Source organism: Siniperca chuatsi, linkage group LG10 (genome assembly GCF_020085105.1).
Source record: "Siniperca chuatsi isolate FFG_IHB_CAS linkage group LG10, ASM2008510v1, whole genome shotgun sequence".
Classification (NCBI taxonomy): Eukaryota; Metazoa; Chordata; class Actinopteri; order Centrarchiformes; family Sinipercidae; genus Siniperca; species Siniperca chuatsi.
Window position 1 is genome coordinate 20,683,310 of NC_058051.1, and position 14,547 is coordinate 20,697,856.

The 14,547-nt window shown below is 39.1% G+C and overlaps 1 protein-coding gene and 1 long non-coding RNA gene across 18 annotated transcripts in view; one reads left to right on the forward strand and one right to left on the reverse strand.

Moving 5' to 3' along the window:
* LOC122883351 (membrane-associated guanylate kinase, WW and PDZ domain-containing protein 1-like) overlaps positions 1-14,547 on the forward strand; it is a 99,509-nt gene that overhangs the window by 21,350 nt on the left and 63,612 nt on the right. The window lies entirely within an intron of this gene.
* LOC122883355 lies at positions 2,461-4,092 on the reverse strand. Its single transcript, XR_006379612.1, has 3 exons — positions 3,907-4,092; positions 3,492-3,571; positions 2,461-3,381 (listed from the first exon to the last, which is right to left on the reverse strand). It is a non-coding gene; the product is annotated as an uncharacterized LOC122883355 (long non-coding RNA).

A 14,547-nucleotide genomic window follows, 5' to 3' on the forward strand; every position in this document is an offset into this window, starting at 1 on the left:
AGGACTTGACATATAATGTCACATTCAAACACAATGAATCAGTGCCTCATTAAAGCACTCACAGCAGCCAAAATTAAACACTGCAGAGGCAGAATAGCTTTGAGTGGGAAGCAGTGCTCGATCTCATTTTAGTGATCTCAACATATTAATGTGAAATGTGATTATGTAATCATCTCTGATCCAGAGAAATGGTTATTTAATTTGTTTATTTTTAAACTGTCACCATTTTTTGTCCATCTTCCCAGTCATCAAACAGTCAACATCAATGGTTCCCAGTGGGTTTTTTTCATGTTGCAAAGGTACAGCTTGTGCCACAGGATCCCATTATGTAAGATTGTGTTTGAGCAGAAGTGGTAACTGTAAGGTAGGGAGATAACAGTGGGGAGCTTAAAGCTTTGATCAAAATACTCCTGTGTTGCTCTCTTACGCTTTCTTTCTCTTTTCTCTCTTTCAACTTTAAATTAGGGCTGCAACCAACGATTATTTTCTTTATCGGTTTATCTACCGATTGTTTTCTCAATATATTTCTTGTCCAAAACCAAAAGATGTTCAGTTTTAATTTAAACTTCTTAAGAGAGGTGTTGATTCAACTGTATGATCATTCTGAAGGATGCAGTTTGTGGTGCTGTTGAACTGTATTAGATTCTAAATGAACATTATAACCTTCATGAAGGTAGGATTTATTGCAGGGCTGTTGTATCTGAGTGCATTAGCTTTAGCTAGGTGTACCTAATAAACTGACAACTGAGTGTATGTCACTTATACAGATGGCTACCTTGACTGTTCACAGCCAGAATATGGCTTTATTAGTAGTTTAGCTTTTGAATTCATGCTACAATCACATTCTACTATCATTGTGGTTGGTCAGCTCATTTGGAAGAGTTCACTTGAGAGTTTGATTGACAGCTTTCACACCAGCCTAAAACAAACCAAACTAAACTGGCAAACACACTAGGGGTGTGGCTAATAATTATTTTTCATTATCGATTAATCTGACAAGTATTTTCTTGATTAATAATTTGGTCTTAAAAATGTCAAAAAATAGTGAAAGATGGCCATTATAATTTCTAGGAGCCATTTTATAATTTCTTGTTTTATCTGACCATCGATCAAAACCCCAAAGATATCCAGGTTACTATCATATATGACAAAGAAAAGCAGCAAATCCTTACATTTGAGAAGCTGAAATCAAAAAAAGTCTGCCATTTTTTCTTAAAGAATAACTGAATCGGGTTAATTGATGATCAAGAGTTGCAGATTAATTTTCTGACAATCAACTAATCGACTTTGTTTCAGCTCTAAATCACAACAGAGTTTGTTTAAACTAGGTGTAAAAGCACCCTAAGAAAACTCACACAAATACACACACCAGAGAAGCTGCTTCAAAAATGCTTCAAAAATGACTTAAACGATTAATCAATTATCAAAATTGTTTTCAGCTCTACTTTAAATGATTCTTATAATAGTGACACTAAACTATTCTATGTTTTGGTGGAAACACCCAGGAACCTCTTAAAAGGCCTTTCCATCTTTTAGAATCATTTTTAACCTTTTTTCTCACTCTGTCTCCATCACCTGTTGGTCATCTCCTCTCATACTTCCATCTTAAATGTCTCGCAATCATCTCTGTGTTCGGTGCTACCCATCTGTGAAGGAGAATCTGCAATTTCCTACAGTCTGAAGGTCAGATATTTGATGGTTAGACGGAGAGTGGTTTATGAAGGATGCACAGTGTGTGGCCGCAGTCTCACATCACACACAGACACATATTCACCTTTTAATCTGAAGCAGTTTGAGGCAGAGATGGTTTAACAAATGCTCTAGTTTAGTCTCTTCACTGAGCACACTTGACATGGTTTGTGTCATTTGAAATGTCTTTTTAAAGGCGCAATGAACATTTTGGAGAAAATCTTATCTTTGTTATTGTGCCTCTGGTTGGTTACAGATACATCGTTTTCTTTTTTTTTGGTTGAAGTCTGTCCATTTTTACATGTTTCTGTATACAAACACAGCGCTTACAAAAAAGGAACAGACTCTTCTGTTCTCTGGACCATCTGTTATATCGTCACCCATGGGGATACTTGATAGATTTACCCGACAAATCAATCTTGTTGCATCACCAAAAGCCAGAAGCAGTGCATGGCACAACAACATCAGTTTTTGCTGTTCATATACTGTTAGATTTACTATTTGATGATTGGTCTACTTTTACAGTGTTCTTAAAGCAGGCTTCCTTTTACTTGAAACTTAATGTTTTCACTTAATGATTAACAATGTCACTTTCATGGTTTGTCTTTCTCTTTCTTTGTCTCATTCTCTCTTTCTGTTTTCTTTTAAAAAGAACCAAACTTGTCTATTTAGAAGTGCTGCTACATGTTGCTGAGGATGATTAGGTTTGAAGAGGCAGGACAGATATGCACCTATGAAGGTTTGCAGCATCACAACAACTGGCTGCTGAGATCCAGGGCCTCTCTTTAATCTTATCTCAGCTGTTGATCCCCCAGCTGTCAGTCTGCTGCGTGTTATCTCTGCTCACAGACAGTTTTGATAGGGACTGAGACGTGTGCTCCGCTGTATGTGAATCATTCTTGCATTTCTCGTCTGTTTGAAAGCAGGTTTCTTGAACTCCACTTTAAAAACTGTAATTCTTAGCAATGTTTCCTCACTTTCTGGTTAAGAACACTTTTTTTTTTTTTTTTTTTTTTTTTTTTTTTTTTTTAGCATATTAGCTAAATCCTCTAACAAACATGCCCAGCTGGCATTTCTGAAATAGTGCTTCCTCTCAGCACAAAATTCAGGTAGCAGCATCCATTGGGTAACTAAATGAGGAAATTCACATGACAGATTAATTTAATGAATCTCCCTGTGGGGCCTCTTGTCTGTCAGCTATCTCCCTGCACACAGCTCTGTATATCTGATGGATAGCCCCTTGGTTAGAACGGCTATTTTTGTAAAAGTGGGTGTTCCATTTATGTTAATTAATATTAGGTTTTAACACAGCAGAGAACTCAGATATATGGGTCACTGGATGTCCCGTCTCCCAGTCTCCCCTTCAAGTCAACCTCACTGGTTTGTTTGTGTACCACATCAACTGCACAAGCGGCCCCTTCAATTACAACCGTCAAGGTACAAATTAGTGGTTATTACACCCGGTGGAAAGGCTTCTCCTTTTCCACTCCTTCATCCAAATGCATATAAACTATAATTCAAGCCTAATGTAGTAATTTCTTGTCTTGTGTTTTATTGTGAGTTTCATCATATTAGCCGGCTAGTGATGAAACATTCCAGTCTGCTGCTGCACCCGAGGCAGGGTGGGGAGGGATATAGGGAAGATGGGGACGTGTATCTCTTCTCCGTCTCATTGCCCGTGGTCATCGGCTCCTGTGAAAGAGGGGACTTTAATCACAGAGGGGCCCTTTGTGTGTGACGGCCAGGCAGGCAATGACATTTAACAGAGGCAGCCAGTTAGAACTGATGGCATGCTCACATACCGACTGAAGCTTGATGCTTTCTATCAGCGGCAGGGAGGATTCATCCCGCTAGAAGCTTCAGTGTTTTTACACGTGTTGCCCTTGGGAGGAAAAAAGATACAATGGACACATTAAAATAGCTGTTTTTCCAGAAACATGGCACAAAGATGTGTTTTGCTTTTACTTTAAAAATGAACCCAGGGGATAAGAATAGAGATCCTGCCATCTGGAGTATGTTGAGTTTGGTATTCCAGTATTTGACAGGAATAGCTGTCCATGTTTAGTCTGCGTTAAAATGTTTTTAGGTGCAGGCAGAATTTATAAGCAGTATCTCTGTTTATCTGGGATGTTGTCCACATCACTCAAGATTGACCCTCCTCTCAGCCCTATCCCTCAAGCTTTTACTCGTTTTTTTAGTCTTTACAATCATACCAACCTTTTCTCCTCTGCCTCCTTTTTTTCTTCCTCCATCCTTTGGCCTACTCAGCTATTAACACAGAGGGAGCGGTAGGCCTGGGTTTCTCTGGTTATATTTAGCAATGAACAGATGCAGCGCACTGGAGCGGAACACACCGCCTCTGCTCGCCTCCGTGTGTGCGCCAGTGTGTGTGTCTTTATCTGTGACTCTTCCTTCATACCAGTTCTCCCATCATGCAATGCTGACTCTGACTCAGCAGCACAGGAGAACTGGGTCAGAACTGGCCCTCCTGCCTGCCTCCTCACATAAACCATCCATACATTTCTGCATGTCCAATAGTCAAAACCAGAGGGTCTGTTGTAAACCAGTGTTTAAAGGGAACAACCTGGCACACTCTTTATATAAATTGACTATATAATATCATGTCTACAGCTGGAGTTTATGATTATTTTCTTTATCGATTAATCTGTTGATTATTTTCTCGATTAATCTAAACTGGTTCATCACAATTTCCCAGAGCCTAAGTCGATATATTCAAAAGATATTCAGTTTAATATTATAGGTGACTAAGAAAAAACAGCAAATATTCACATTAAAGAAGCCGGAACAGGGGAGTTTCTGGCATAAGAAAATATTTTAAACGATTAATCGATTATCAAAATAGTTGTCAAGTACTTTTCTGTAAATCTACTAATCAGCTAATCCTATCAGCTCTAATCATGTCTGCAAAATAATAATACAACACATTTATGATCACTCCAGTGTTGTTATATGTTTTAATGTTTTTATTTTATTGTTTCGCATTTGGCGACAGCATGGCATTCATGAGCCAAAACAAAGTCCAGAAGACAAAACAATAAGTAAATGCTGTCAAAAGTATATAGTGAAATTGGAAACTCTCAAAGTCTGGAGCTTCCCATAAGCACTTGAATGCACCAGCCTGGATGACCTTTCTAAGCAGCCTGTGTTTTCAAATTTATCACCAGGAAATTATAACCTAACTTTGACATAAAATAAAAATAGGAGAACCAAAACTCAAATAAAACAAAATAGAATAAAACGTTTAAGTCTGTTGCACTTCGTGGTCAGAGGTGTGGTCAAAAGTGTAACCACACCCAACAGTGATGTCACGGTGCACCGACACAGCCTGGAGTACACTTTGATGTCACTGCAACAAGGTAAAAAGTTTAACCTCTGGAGGTCAGCAGAAACAAGATTTCCAGCTGTTGTTAAAATACTCTTTAACTATCTCAGTTTAGTTTCAAATCTCTGTAAACTGATTTTCCTACTGTACTGACATTAACTGATATCATTTGTTGCCTAGTAACCAGATAAAAAGAATTGGGATATGATCAGCAGGAATGTATCGTAGATGCACTGTGCATGTCCGTTAATAAAGTGATGCACTGACATTAAGTCGATTGGTGTTATTAGTCAGGAATTCAGTCCTTTTGCTGAATATGATGATTCAGGCTCCTGTCTGGTTTCTCCATGCTCCCCAGCCCCACTGAACACAGCTTTGGACTGGGAATAACATGAAAGCAGCTCTGGGTGTGGCTGGTTATGGAGGTAATTATAGAAGGAGAAGGCAGAGGACCGGTCCAGAGCTTTATGGCGGACCTCTCTGTGATTGTTGTTTTTCCTTTCCACCCCTGCCACGCTGATTGCAGGGCTCATGGAAGGCAGCAATAAGACGGTGGCTGTAAGTGGTAAAAAGAAGCTAACACACTGCTTTTATATCTGTGTGTGAGAGAAGAAGACGGGGAAAGTGTGTATGTGTTTAATTGACATGAGAACAAAATGTGTGTCCCATGTTTAATATCATTATTATCATGTCTTCTGTATCAGCTGTCATGACCAGGATAATGGCTGTGTAATAGCTGGAGATTGCAGCTACTTTATCACACCAAGAGAGCCGAGTGAAACCCATCACTGAGAGCAGGACCACTTGATTAGTTTTGTCTCTTGCATCCCCTCCCGATGTTCACCTCTCTCAGCCCCTCCTTATATTGCTGGATAATGTAGAGTTAAATGCTCTCATCTGTAATTGGAGAGTCCAGTGTTGACTGACGGGATGTCCTGAGACCCACAGGAAGCTGCTGAAACAATGGAATTTACTGTTTAAGAACAAGCATTTCCACTTCCTACTCTGTGGCCATTATTTGGAATCGGCCAGAGGAAATACAATATTATTTGTCCTCTGGAGGAAATGCCATCTCTTTGTGTTCAGTTTGAGCTCTGGGTTATTGGCCTGAGATGGCTTGGGAGCTGTATGAGACATTGACAAAGAGCAGTTTAAAGATTTAGAAGATGGCTTAATAGAAATAAAACTGTAATGGACAATCAGTGTGTGATTTTGTGTCAGTAATTGTGTTTAGTTTGTTGCTCCTCTTGTGCCACAGCACCACACCAGATAGAAGGATGCAGACAGAGTGGAGCCTTCTTAATCAAAATGTGATAACAGACAGGCTTGTGAAATCCCCAACTGACCACTGCTTCTGAGATCTTTCTATCTTTCTATTTATTGTCTGCTACTCTAAGTTATAATATATATCCTGGAAACAGGATGAAACAGCCAGCCTGGATCTGTCTGACGGTAACAAAATCCGCCTACCACCTCTAAAGCTCACTAATTAACAGGTTATATCTTTGTTTAATCTGTACAAAAACCAAAGAAATAGTCCAGCACATAAACCCCGTGAAAGCACAAAGTGTTTTTTTCACTTCGGTTTTTGATTTATAAAAAGTACGTTTTTTTGGGGGGGGAAATCTGTAACATTTTGGATTCACAGCTGGTTGCCTACTTGAACTGGTCCCGGCCAAGAAATAGACCGGCACATAAACACCCCCAAAAATCGACACTTTTTTACACACAAATTTTTTTAATTGAGCTTAGAGGTGCTGGTAAGTGGATTTTTTTAACCTTCGGGCAAAACTGTTTCCACCTGTTTCCAGTCTATATATCCTAAGCTTCGCTAGGTGGCTGCTAGCTTCATATTTAACAGATATGACAGTGGTATCGAACTTCTTATCTAACTCTCGGCAAGGAAGCAAACCAAAATATTTCCCAAAATATTGAACTATTCCTGTAAAGTATGTCATACTAGTTGCATGAATTCTGAAGAGCGATGGTCGATGCACCTGGCTGTTTCATGGCCAAACACCTAGACACGGTCACCTTAGCCCAACACCCTCTGGTGGGGATCGAGCTTAGGAGGGCATCTTGTCTTGCACCGTAATCCTCTCTGTCATCACTACAGGTTGTGTTTCATTAGGTAGACCAATGTGTGTGTGTGTGTGTGTGTGTGTGTGTCTTCCAATTACTGCAGGATTGTCTTTTCTCCTCCCATGTTCTCCTCTACCCAAAGTAAAGGCAATCTGTCATTTAACACCTAATCTGTGCCATCGGGAACTTCCAGGGAAGAGAGAAACAAACAAAGACAAGCCTGACACACAAGATCAGAGCTCTTCTCAACATGTGTCAACCACTGCTGCACTGACTAGACACATGCATACAGACTCTTGGCATCTTTTTGTTTTTTTCTCTGCTCTCTTGCACCAGCTTACTCCAGAAGCTGGGTGGAGTTACAAAGTTGATTTCTCTTTGGTGATGTTTGTGTTTGTTTTGAATCTGTTTTAGTGTAAATAGTGATAAAACGAGAGTTTGTTTGAGAATGTTTCCATTCTCAGTGTTGCCATGCTCATCTTATCTTGTAATATGTATTTTGCTTGCAGTAATAAGTCACTTACCAATTGCAGAGTATTAACTGTATAGCATTCTCCCAGAGAGCAGCTATAATTTACGGATTTTTTTCTGCTGTGGCCACTATATATATCCATGTGTGGTCTGTATTTTGAAAGAAAACATTGTGTTGATATTTTACTAAACTCATTAGACCTATTTGTTACAGATTAGTTGCAGATTGTTTGTGTCCGCTATCCAACTGATGTTGACTGCCAGCAAGTGTGTTTGGTAGTTTTAGGTGCATTACAAACACCTTGGTGGCAGTGGTGGAAGAAGTACTTATATATTTTACTTAAGTAAAAGTAGGAATAACACTCTGTAAAGTAAAAGTCTTACATTCAAGATGTTACTTATGTAAAAGTACAAAAGTGTAATCAGCAAAATGGACTCAAAGTACTGCTCCCTTTCTAAGTGTTATAATATTATACACAGTATATCCTATTATTTAGATATTATTGATGCGTTAACACTTAAGCTGAATTTTAATGTTACAGCTGGTGGATTTGGAGATAATTTTAATTACTTTACTACTGTCGGATAGTTTAATCTGTAACGATGCGTCATATTTTACAAATATATCAGATGTTTTGTTTGTATAATCTTAATCTGAAAAGTAACTTCAGCTCTCAGAGAAATGTAGTGGAGTAAGAAATACAATATTTCCCTCTGAAATTCTGTGAAGTAAAAGTATAAAGTTACATAAAATGGAAATACTCAATTAAAAACCTAAAAACTGTACTTAAGTACAGTACTAAAGCAAATGTACTTGGTGGTGTAATGGTGTAATGTCAGTTAGTAGCTGGTATTACAGGCTATTTTGAATCTTTAAATTAACTCCAACTGCAACCACAAGGGATTAAGAATCACATCTTTTGAAGTCACATCTGTAGGTCTGTTTTTTTTTTTTCAACCTCATATAATTGAGATCCACCACTTGGGGGCAGCAGCCCATAATGACCACACATGGCTCATCTCATTCACTGGTTGGCTCTGGGTTGCTGTGGTAACGGGTCTGCCTGAAGCAGACTTTCAGTGGTGAAGCTTGGAGACACAGAGGGCAGTGTTGAGCTGGAGGACGGGAGATGAATCCCAATCAGCAGCTGAACAGAGCTATTTGAGTCCACACTCATGTGGATGTCAGTTAATGTTCATTCCCTATAAGCTGTTGATTTTATTTGCCTAGTTGTATATAAAAATAATCCAAATGACCCAAACCACAACTGCTGTTTGGCTGTCTCGCACTAGCATTGGTAACAACCTGGTGTGATTGACAGGTAGTAGCAGTGACTTGTAGTGATGGCAGCTGTTGTGTGGTATTATAGGCTGCAGCTGCTAGGCTGTCTTCTGCTGATGTTTTAAGCAGCCATTACCATATGTTTGTGTTCTTTTGCTATCTGGCCAGTATGTTTTAATGCAGGAGCTTTTGTTAAATCCTCTCCAAACGTCACTTCTTTTATACCATGCAGCACAAGATAAAAACATCCAAACCTTTTAAAAACAGCTCTTAAGGCAACTTCTCCAATTAAGATCATATCTTTAAAACACAAATTCATTTTGTGTGTTTGTATATCTGTGGTTTCATGTTCATATATAAAAGAATGTGTGAATCACTATCTCCTTAGATGTATGAAAACACACACACACACCCTCCTCCCAGCCCCAAAATGAGACGGATGCATAACTAGATTTAAGGTTATGTAATGCTGACTGGAGGCATGGAGGATGTGTATAATCCACTCTTATTTGGGTTAAACCCATCTCTCTCTGTCTATCTGTAAGAGGACAGGGGGCTTGTATCCTCACACATGTCTCTTCTGCCTCATCCAGGGTTGAAAAGCACCGATTTCTGTCACACACAGTCTTTTACCAGCCGGCTCCACAAACATCTCAGCTCCCAGGAAACATCTCTCAATGCGCCAATGTCTCTGGTGTCTCAGATTTTCCCTGATGGAATGATTTCAGTGTTATGAGAATCAAGAATATCCTCGCCAAGCTCTCAAATGATCCTTCTTATCATCTAGAGACAGACAGAAAAACATTGCATTTTTTAGGACTGCAACTAACGTTTATTTTCTTGATTGATTCATCTTTTGGTCTATAAAATGTCAGAAAATCATGAAAGACGCCCATTACAGTTTCCCAGAGCCCAAGATGACGTATTTAAATTGCTTGTTTTGTCTGACCTACAGTCCAATACCAAAAGACAATCAGTTTATTATCATAGAAAACTAAGAAAACCAGCAATTATTCACATTTTAGATGCTGTAAACAGATAATTATTTGAAACAACTGTTGCAGGCAAATCTTCTGTTGATCGACTAATCGATTAATTGTTTCAACTCTAATTTTTAGCCATCCTATTGTTGCGGCTCTGTGGATGGCAATGTTGGTCTGTCTGTCGGTTGGTCCACCACTTTTTGATCCAGACTAAAATATCTTATTTAATGACTCCTTACTCAGATCAAAGTTTTAATTTGACCACTACTTTGCTTTATGACCAAACACCTGCAAAACTAGAAAATTCCTCACCTGTACTTACATTAACCCTACTTTGTGTTTTGTGCTAATTAGCTACAGTAAAGTTAGCATGACACATTAAACTAAGATGGTAAACGAGCTAAACATTATACCTGCTTAGCATCAGCATTTTAGCAATGTAATTGTGACGTTAGAATGCAGCCTCACAGTGCTGCTAAAGTGGCTCTTTCTATACTATGATGGTTTTTACTGGTTTAAATATGTTGTTTCTTAAATCAAAAGACTCTGACTCTTTTCTTATTTTTGTCTTCATATTTTTTACACATTATTGCTGTTGTAACCACAGGTTACTCTCTGTAAACACAGGAAGTAGTTGTTGTTTAATATAAATGTCCTCTGTAGACTATTTACTATAAAGACATATTAGCATTATTACACTGATATTGATTATATTGATGTGTGCTATAAAATAGCTCTCTCTCGCTCTGAGCGTTTACTCTTGTTCTAACATTAACATATTCTCATACAGGCAGTCTCTATTATATTCAAATAAAATCTGTACCTGTAACAAAATGTTTTATCCCTTAATATAAGCCCATCTTGTAAAAATATCAGCACAGTTCAGACTATATTTAGGAGAAATGAGAATGTCCAGCACATTCCAGGTAACAATATGCTATATCTTATTGTAAACAATGCAACGACCTCCATTCAGTACACATTTGTATTGCTCAAAATCTGTGGAACACTGCAGCGTTGTGGTTGTGGAGCTGCGATAATATCTCCTGTTTTCTCACCACATCTGGTTGTTTTTGTTGGATTTTAAAGCTTTGTTTTGTTTTTCTTTGTTACACGCTGCTGGGAAACCACTCTAAATGGGTCATGAAAAAAAACTGTATTTTTTTTTATGCCAAAGTCTCAAATACCATATAATACTTTGATAAAGCTGAATGTTATAATAAATTGAAAATAAAAATGTGTAGCACATTGTGAGGCTCTTCTTATTTTTCTGAACTGAAAATAGACGCAGCTCAAATCTATCACATCAAATCATGAATTTGCTGTCTGTCTGGATCCAAGAGGAACTTATTTCGTCAAGCAGCTAGATATAAGTATGGTTTTAGTTTTTCAATTTGATATGCAGAATGCTACCTCTACAGCACCATAACATCTGGTTATTTGTTTAGCAAAACAGCATAAAACTAAGTAAACAGCATATGAACTGTACACACACACACACACACACCACAGTGGTGTGATTGTAATCTCTGATCCACACAGCTTTAAACCTCATAAATATTGAATATTTGATGACTTTCTCATTGATGAAGCATGACACCTGGGCGGCCCGCCCTCTGCTAGCTGTACGTACCCACAGGAGGGGGTTGTTCCTGACAGTGCTCCTTATCTCAGGAAAAACATCTGAGCCAGCAAAACTGACACGACAGTGAATGCAAACACTATTGTATGTGTAACATATTTTATTTTTGCTCAGGTGCTGTTTATATAAATCAAATCACCACAGACATGGGAATTGAGCAGCATAGGATGCACCGATTGAAAGAATGCTGGTATATGTAAAATGTGTGTGTGTGTGTGTGTGTGTGTGTGTGTGTGCTATTGTATCTGTTTTTCCGTTTACAGTCTGACTGCTGCTTGCCTAGCAGGGACCGTAATGATGGTCGTCAGCACTGGCTGGTTGCTAGGTAACAATTACCTGACTGTGCTTTGCTTGCACTGAATTACACAGTGGGCTGTGTGCGTGCGTGTGTGTGTGTGTGTGTGTGCGTGTGTGTGTGTGTGTAGAGGAACGGAAAAATACAGCAAAGTAGACTACCAACCAGTGTCTCCACTTCTGGGTAGAAAATGCCCCGTACCAGAGTCAGAATCATGGCGATGATAATATTAGCTGTGTTTCTGAATGTGATTTCCATCTTAAATGTTATTATTATTGTCACCGTGCTTCAAATGTCTGTATGGCAAATGTATCAGGAGGACTGTTTTTGAATTGTAGTCTCTCAGGCTTCATTTTGACAAATGTATTAGCGGCTGGTTTGGTTTAGATTTAATATTTGTTCATCATCATTGTAGCATTAGATCCCTGTGTGTTGTTGTTGTCTTTTGGGACTTGGTGCTTCACATTACCAGTGTACCGCTTCAGTATTTATAGTAATGTCCATGGGGTAGGAGGTGGATGTGAAGCTGGGGCTGACAGATGATGATGTCACCACAGGGCCACACCTCAGGGCAGATGATAGATACTTTTGTTGTCGGCTTTAAGATTGTTTTCACTTTCTCAGCTGCTACTCTGATGCTTCTGATCTGTCTGTCTTTGTCCCTGACTCCAGACTCTCAGCAGCACTTCCTCTCAGGCTGCAAGCACTTCCTGCCTCCTTCCTGCTTCATTTAGTAGGATTTTCACTCCCAAACCTCAACCACAGCCCTAACTCTAACTTGAAAGTAACAGTTTGACATTTTGGGGAAATATGCTTATTCACTTACTTGCTGAGAGATAGATGAGAAGATTAGAACCACTCTCATGTACGGTAAATATGAAGCTGAAGCCAGCAGCCAGTTAGCTTAGCTTAGCTTTGCATAAAAGACTGGAAACCTGGTAGCTTCCTAGAGTTAAATTGTCATTTTTACACTTTGGTTTTTGTATAGATTAAACAAATGAGACACGACGTATTAATGAATGAGTTTTAGAGGTGCTGGTAGGTGTATTTTGTTACCTTTGGCTAGCTGTCTCCCATTCTAAACTAAGCTAACCAGCTGTGTCCCAGTGTTAATTGCTCAGTCATCTCTTGGTATCTGTTAAATATATGTTAAAAAAAGTCCCTCTGTTTTCTTTTCCAGCACTTGACAGTTAGCTTGTAAGTTGTAATAGTTAGCAGAGCAATATCATAGTAGCAGGTTTGTATTTGGATGTCAGCTGGTAAAAATGTACATGTTTACATGTTTACATTTCCATAGAATGTGACTGAGGTCTAATTTATTAATTTCTCCTTTGTCCTCCTCCTCCTGATTTATTCATTTATTTGTTTATTTGACAGGGACAGTGCACAGCTTCTTAGCTGTACCAGAGTTAGCTATAAGCTAATTTACATCTGTAGTCCCTGATCTAACAATGTTGTTAAGAGGGATGTGGGTGGAGGCTTAACATAGTTCCATATCACTCCATATTTGCAAAGCCACACCCACTTTTGAGTGATCCAATCAAATCTGCAAATAATTTGTTGAATTATAATTTGGGGCACCCCGGTAGCTCACCTGGTAGAGCACTCACACCACTGAGGCTGAGTCCTTACCGCAGCGGCCCGGGCCCTTTGCTGCATGTCATCCCCTCTCTCTCTCTCTCCCCCCCTTTTCTGTCTCTCTTCAGGTGATGTAATAAAGGCAAAAAAAAGCTCAACATTTTTTTATTTTGTAAATGTATTACTTTTCCCTGTCCATATATTCCTTTTCACACTGACATACATACGTCACATTACAGAAGCTAAAGGCGCTATAACTGCTGTTTCACTGTGACTTTAAATCATTTTATAATTCCAATTAGTTCCAAAATAAACTCAGTCAGCTCACTGACCCTGCCATCTCAAAGCACAGAGCCAGGAAACTCTTCCGCTGTGATCGGAGGCCGACAGGAGGCCATGGCACCTCCCCCAAGAACTGCTTGCCAGCTCTCCCAGACTTGGATGATATATTTGGAGATCATTAAATGGTCCTAAATGAGACCCTGGTGTGAGAGTGAGCTCTGACCATCTGGCCCCATTGTGAGCGCTGGGGCTCTGTTCAAATTCAGCCAGCAGCATCAGCACCTCTGATTGGATGGATGCTAAGTAAGCCTGGGAATTCTAGCCAATCAGAGACTCTTCTAATCAATTACCCAAACCCACCTCAGTCTCTGAATTTCTTTCTAAATTAACCATCCTGTTACATACTGTGTGTCATTCTCTGCTCTACTCAAACTGTCAGTATGGTTTATTTCTTTGCTGTTTGCCCCATTACCATCTAATGAAATATGTGAAATAATTGAAAACCACTATGTTGAGTATCACTTCATGTTTGAGTCAAATGGTGCTGAATTTTAAGCTAATTTTTAGCTTTAATGCTAGCAGCATGGCTCTTAAGATGGCAATGTCACTTGGTCAGTCTGTCGGTCGGTCCACCACTTTGATGATGAATCCTAATGACTTTGGTGATGCACTGACTTTTTCTCTGGTGCCATCATGAGGTTCACATTTGTTGTTTTGAGTGAAATGTTTTGGATGGATTGCCATGAGATTTGGTACAGACATACCCCTTAGGATGAATTCTAATCACTTAATAAACCCTTCAATTTCCTTCTAGCACCATCATCAGTTCACTTTGTCCAATACTAAAAATCTGCAAAACTAGTGACATTCCTATCAGTCTCAGTCTTAATTATTGCTAAT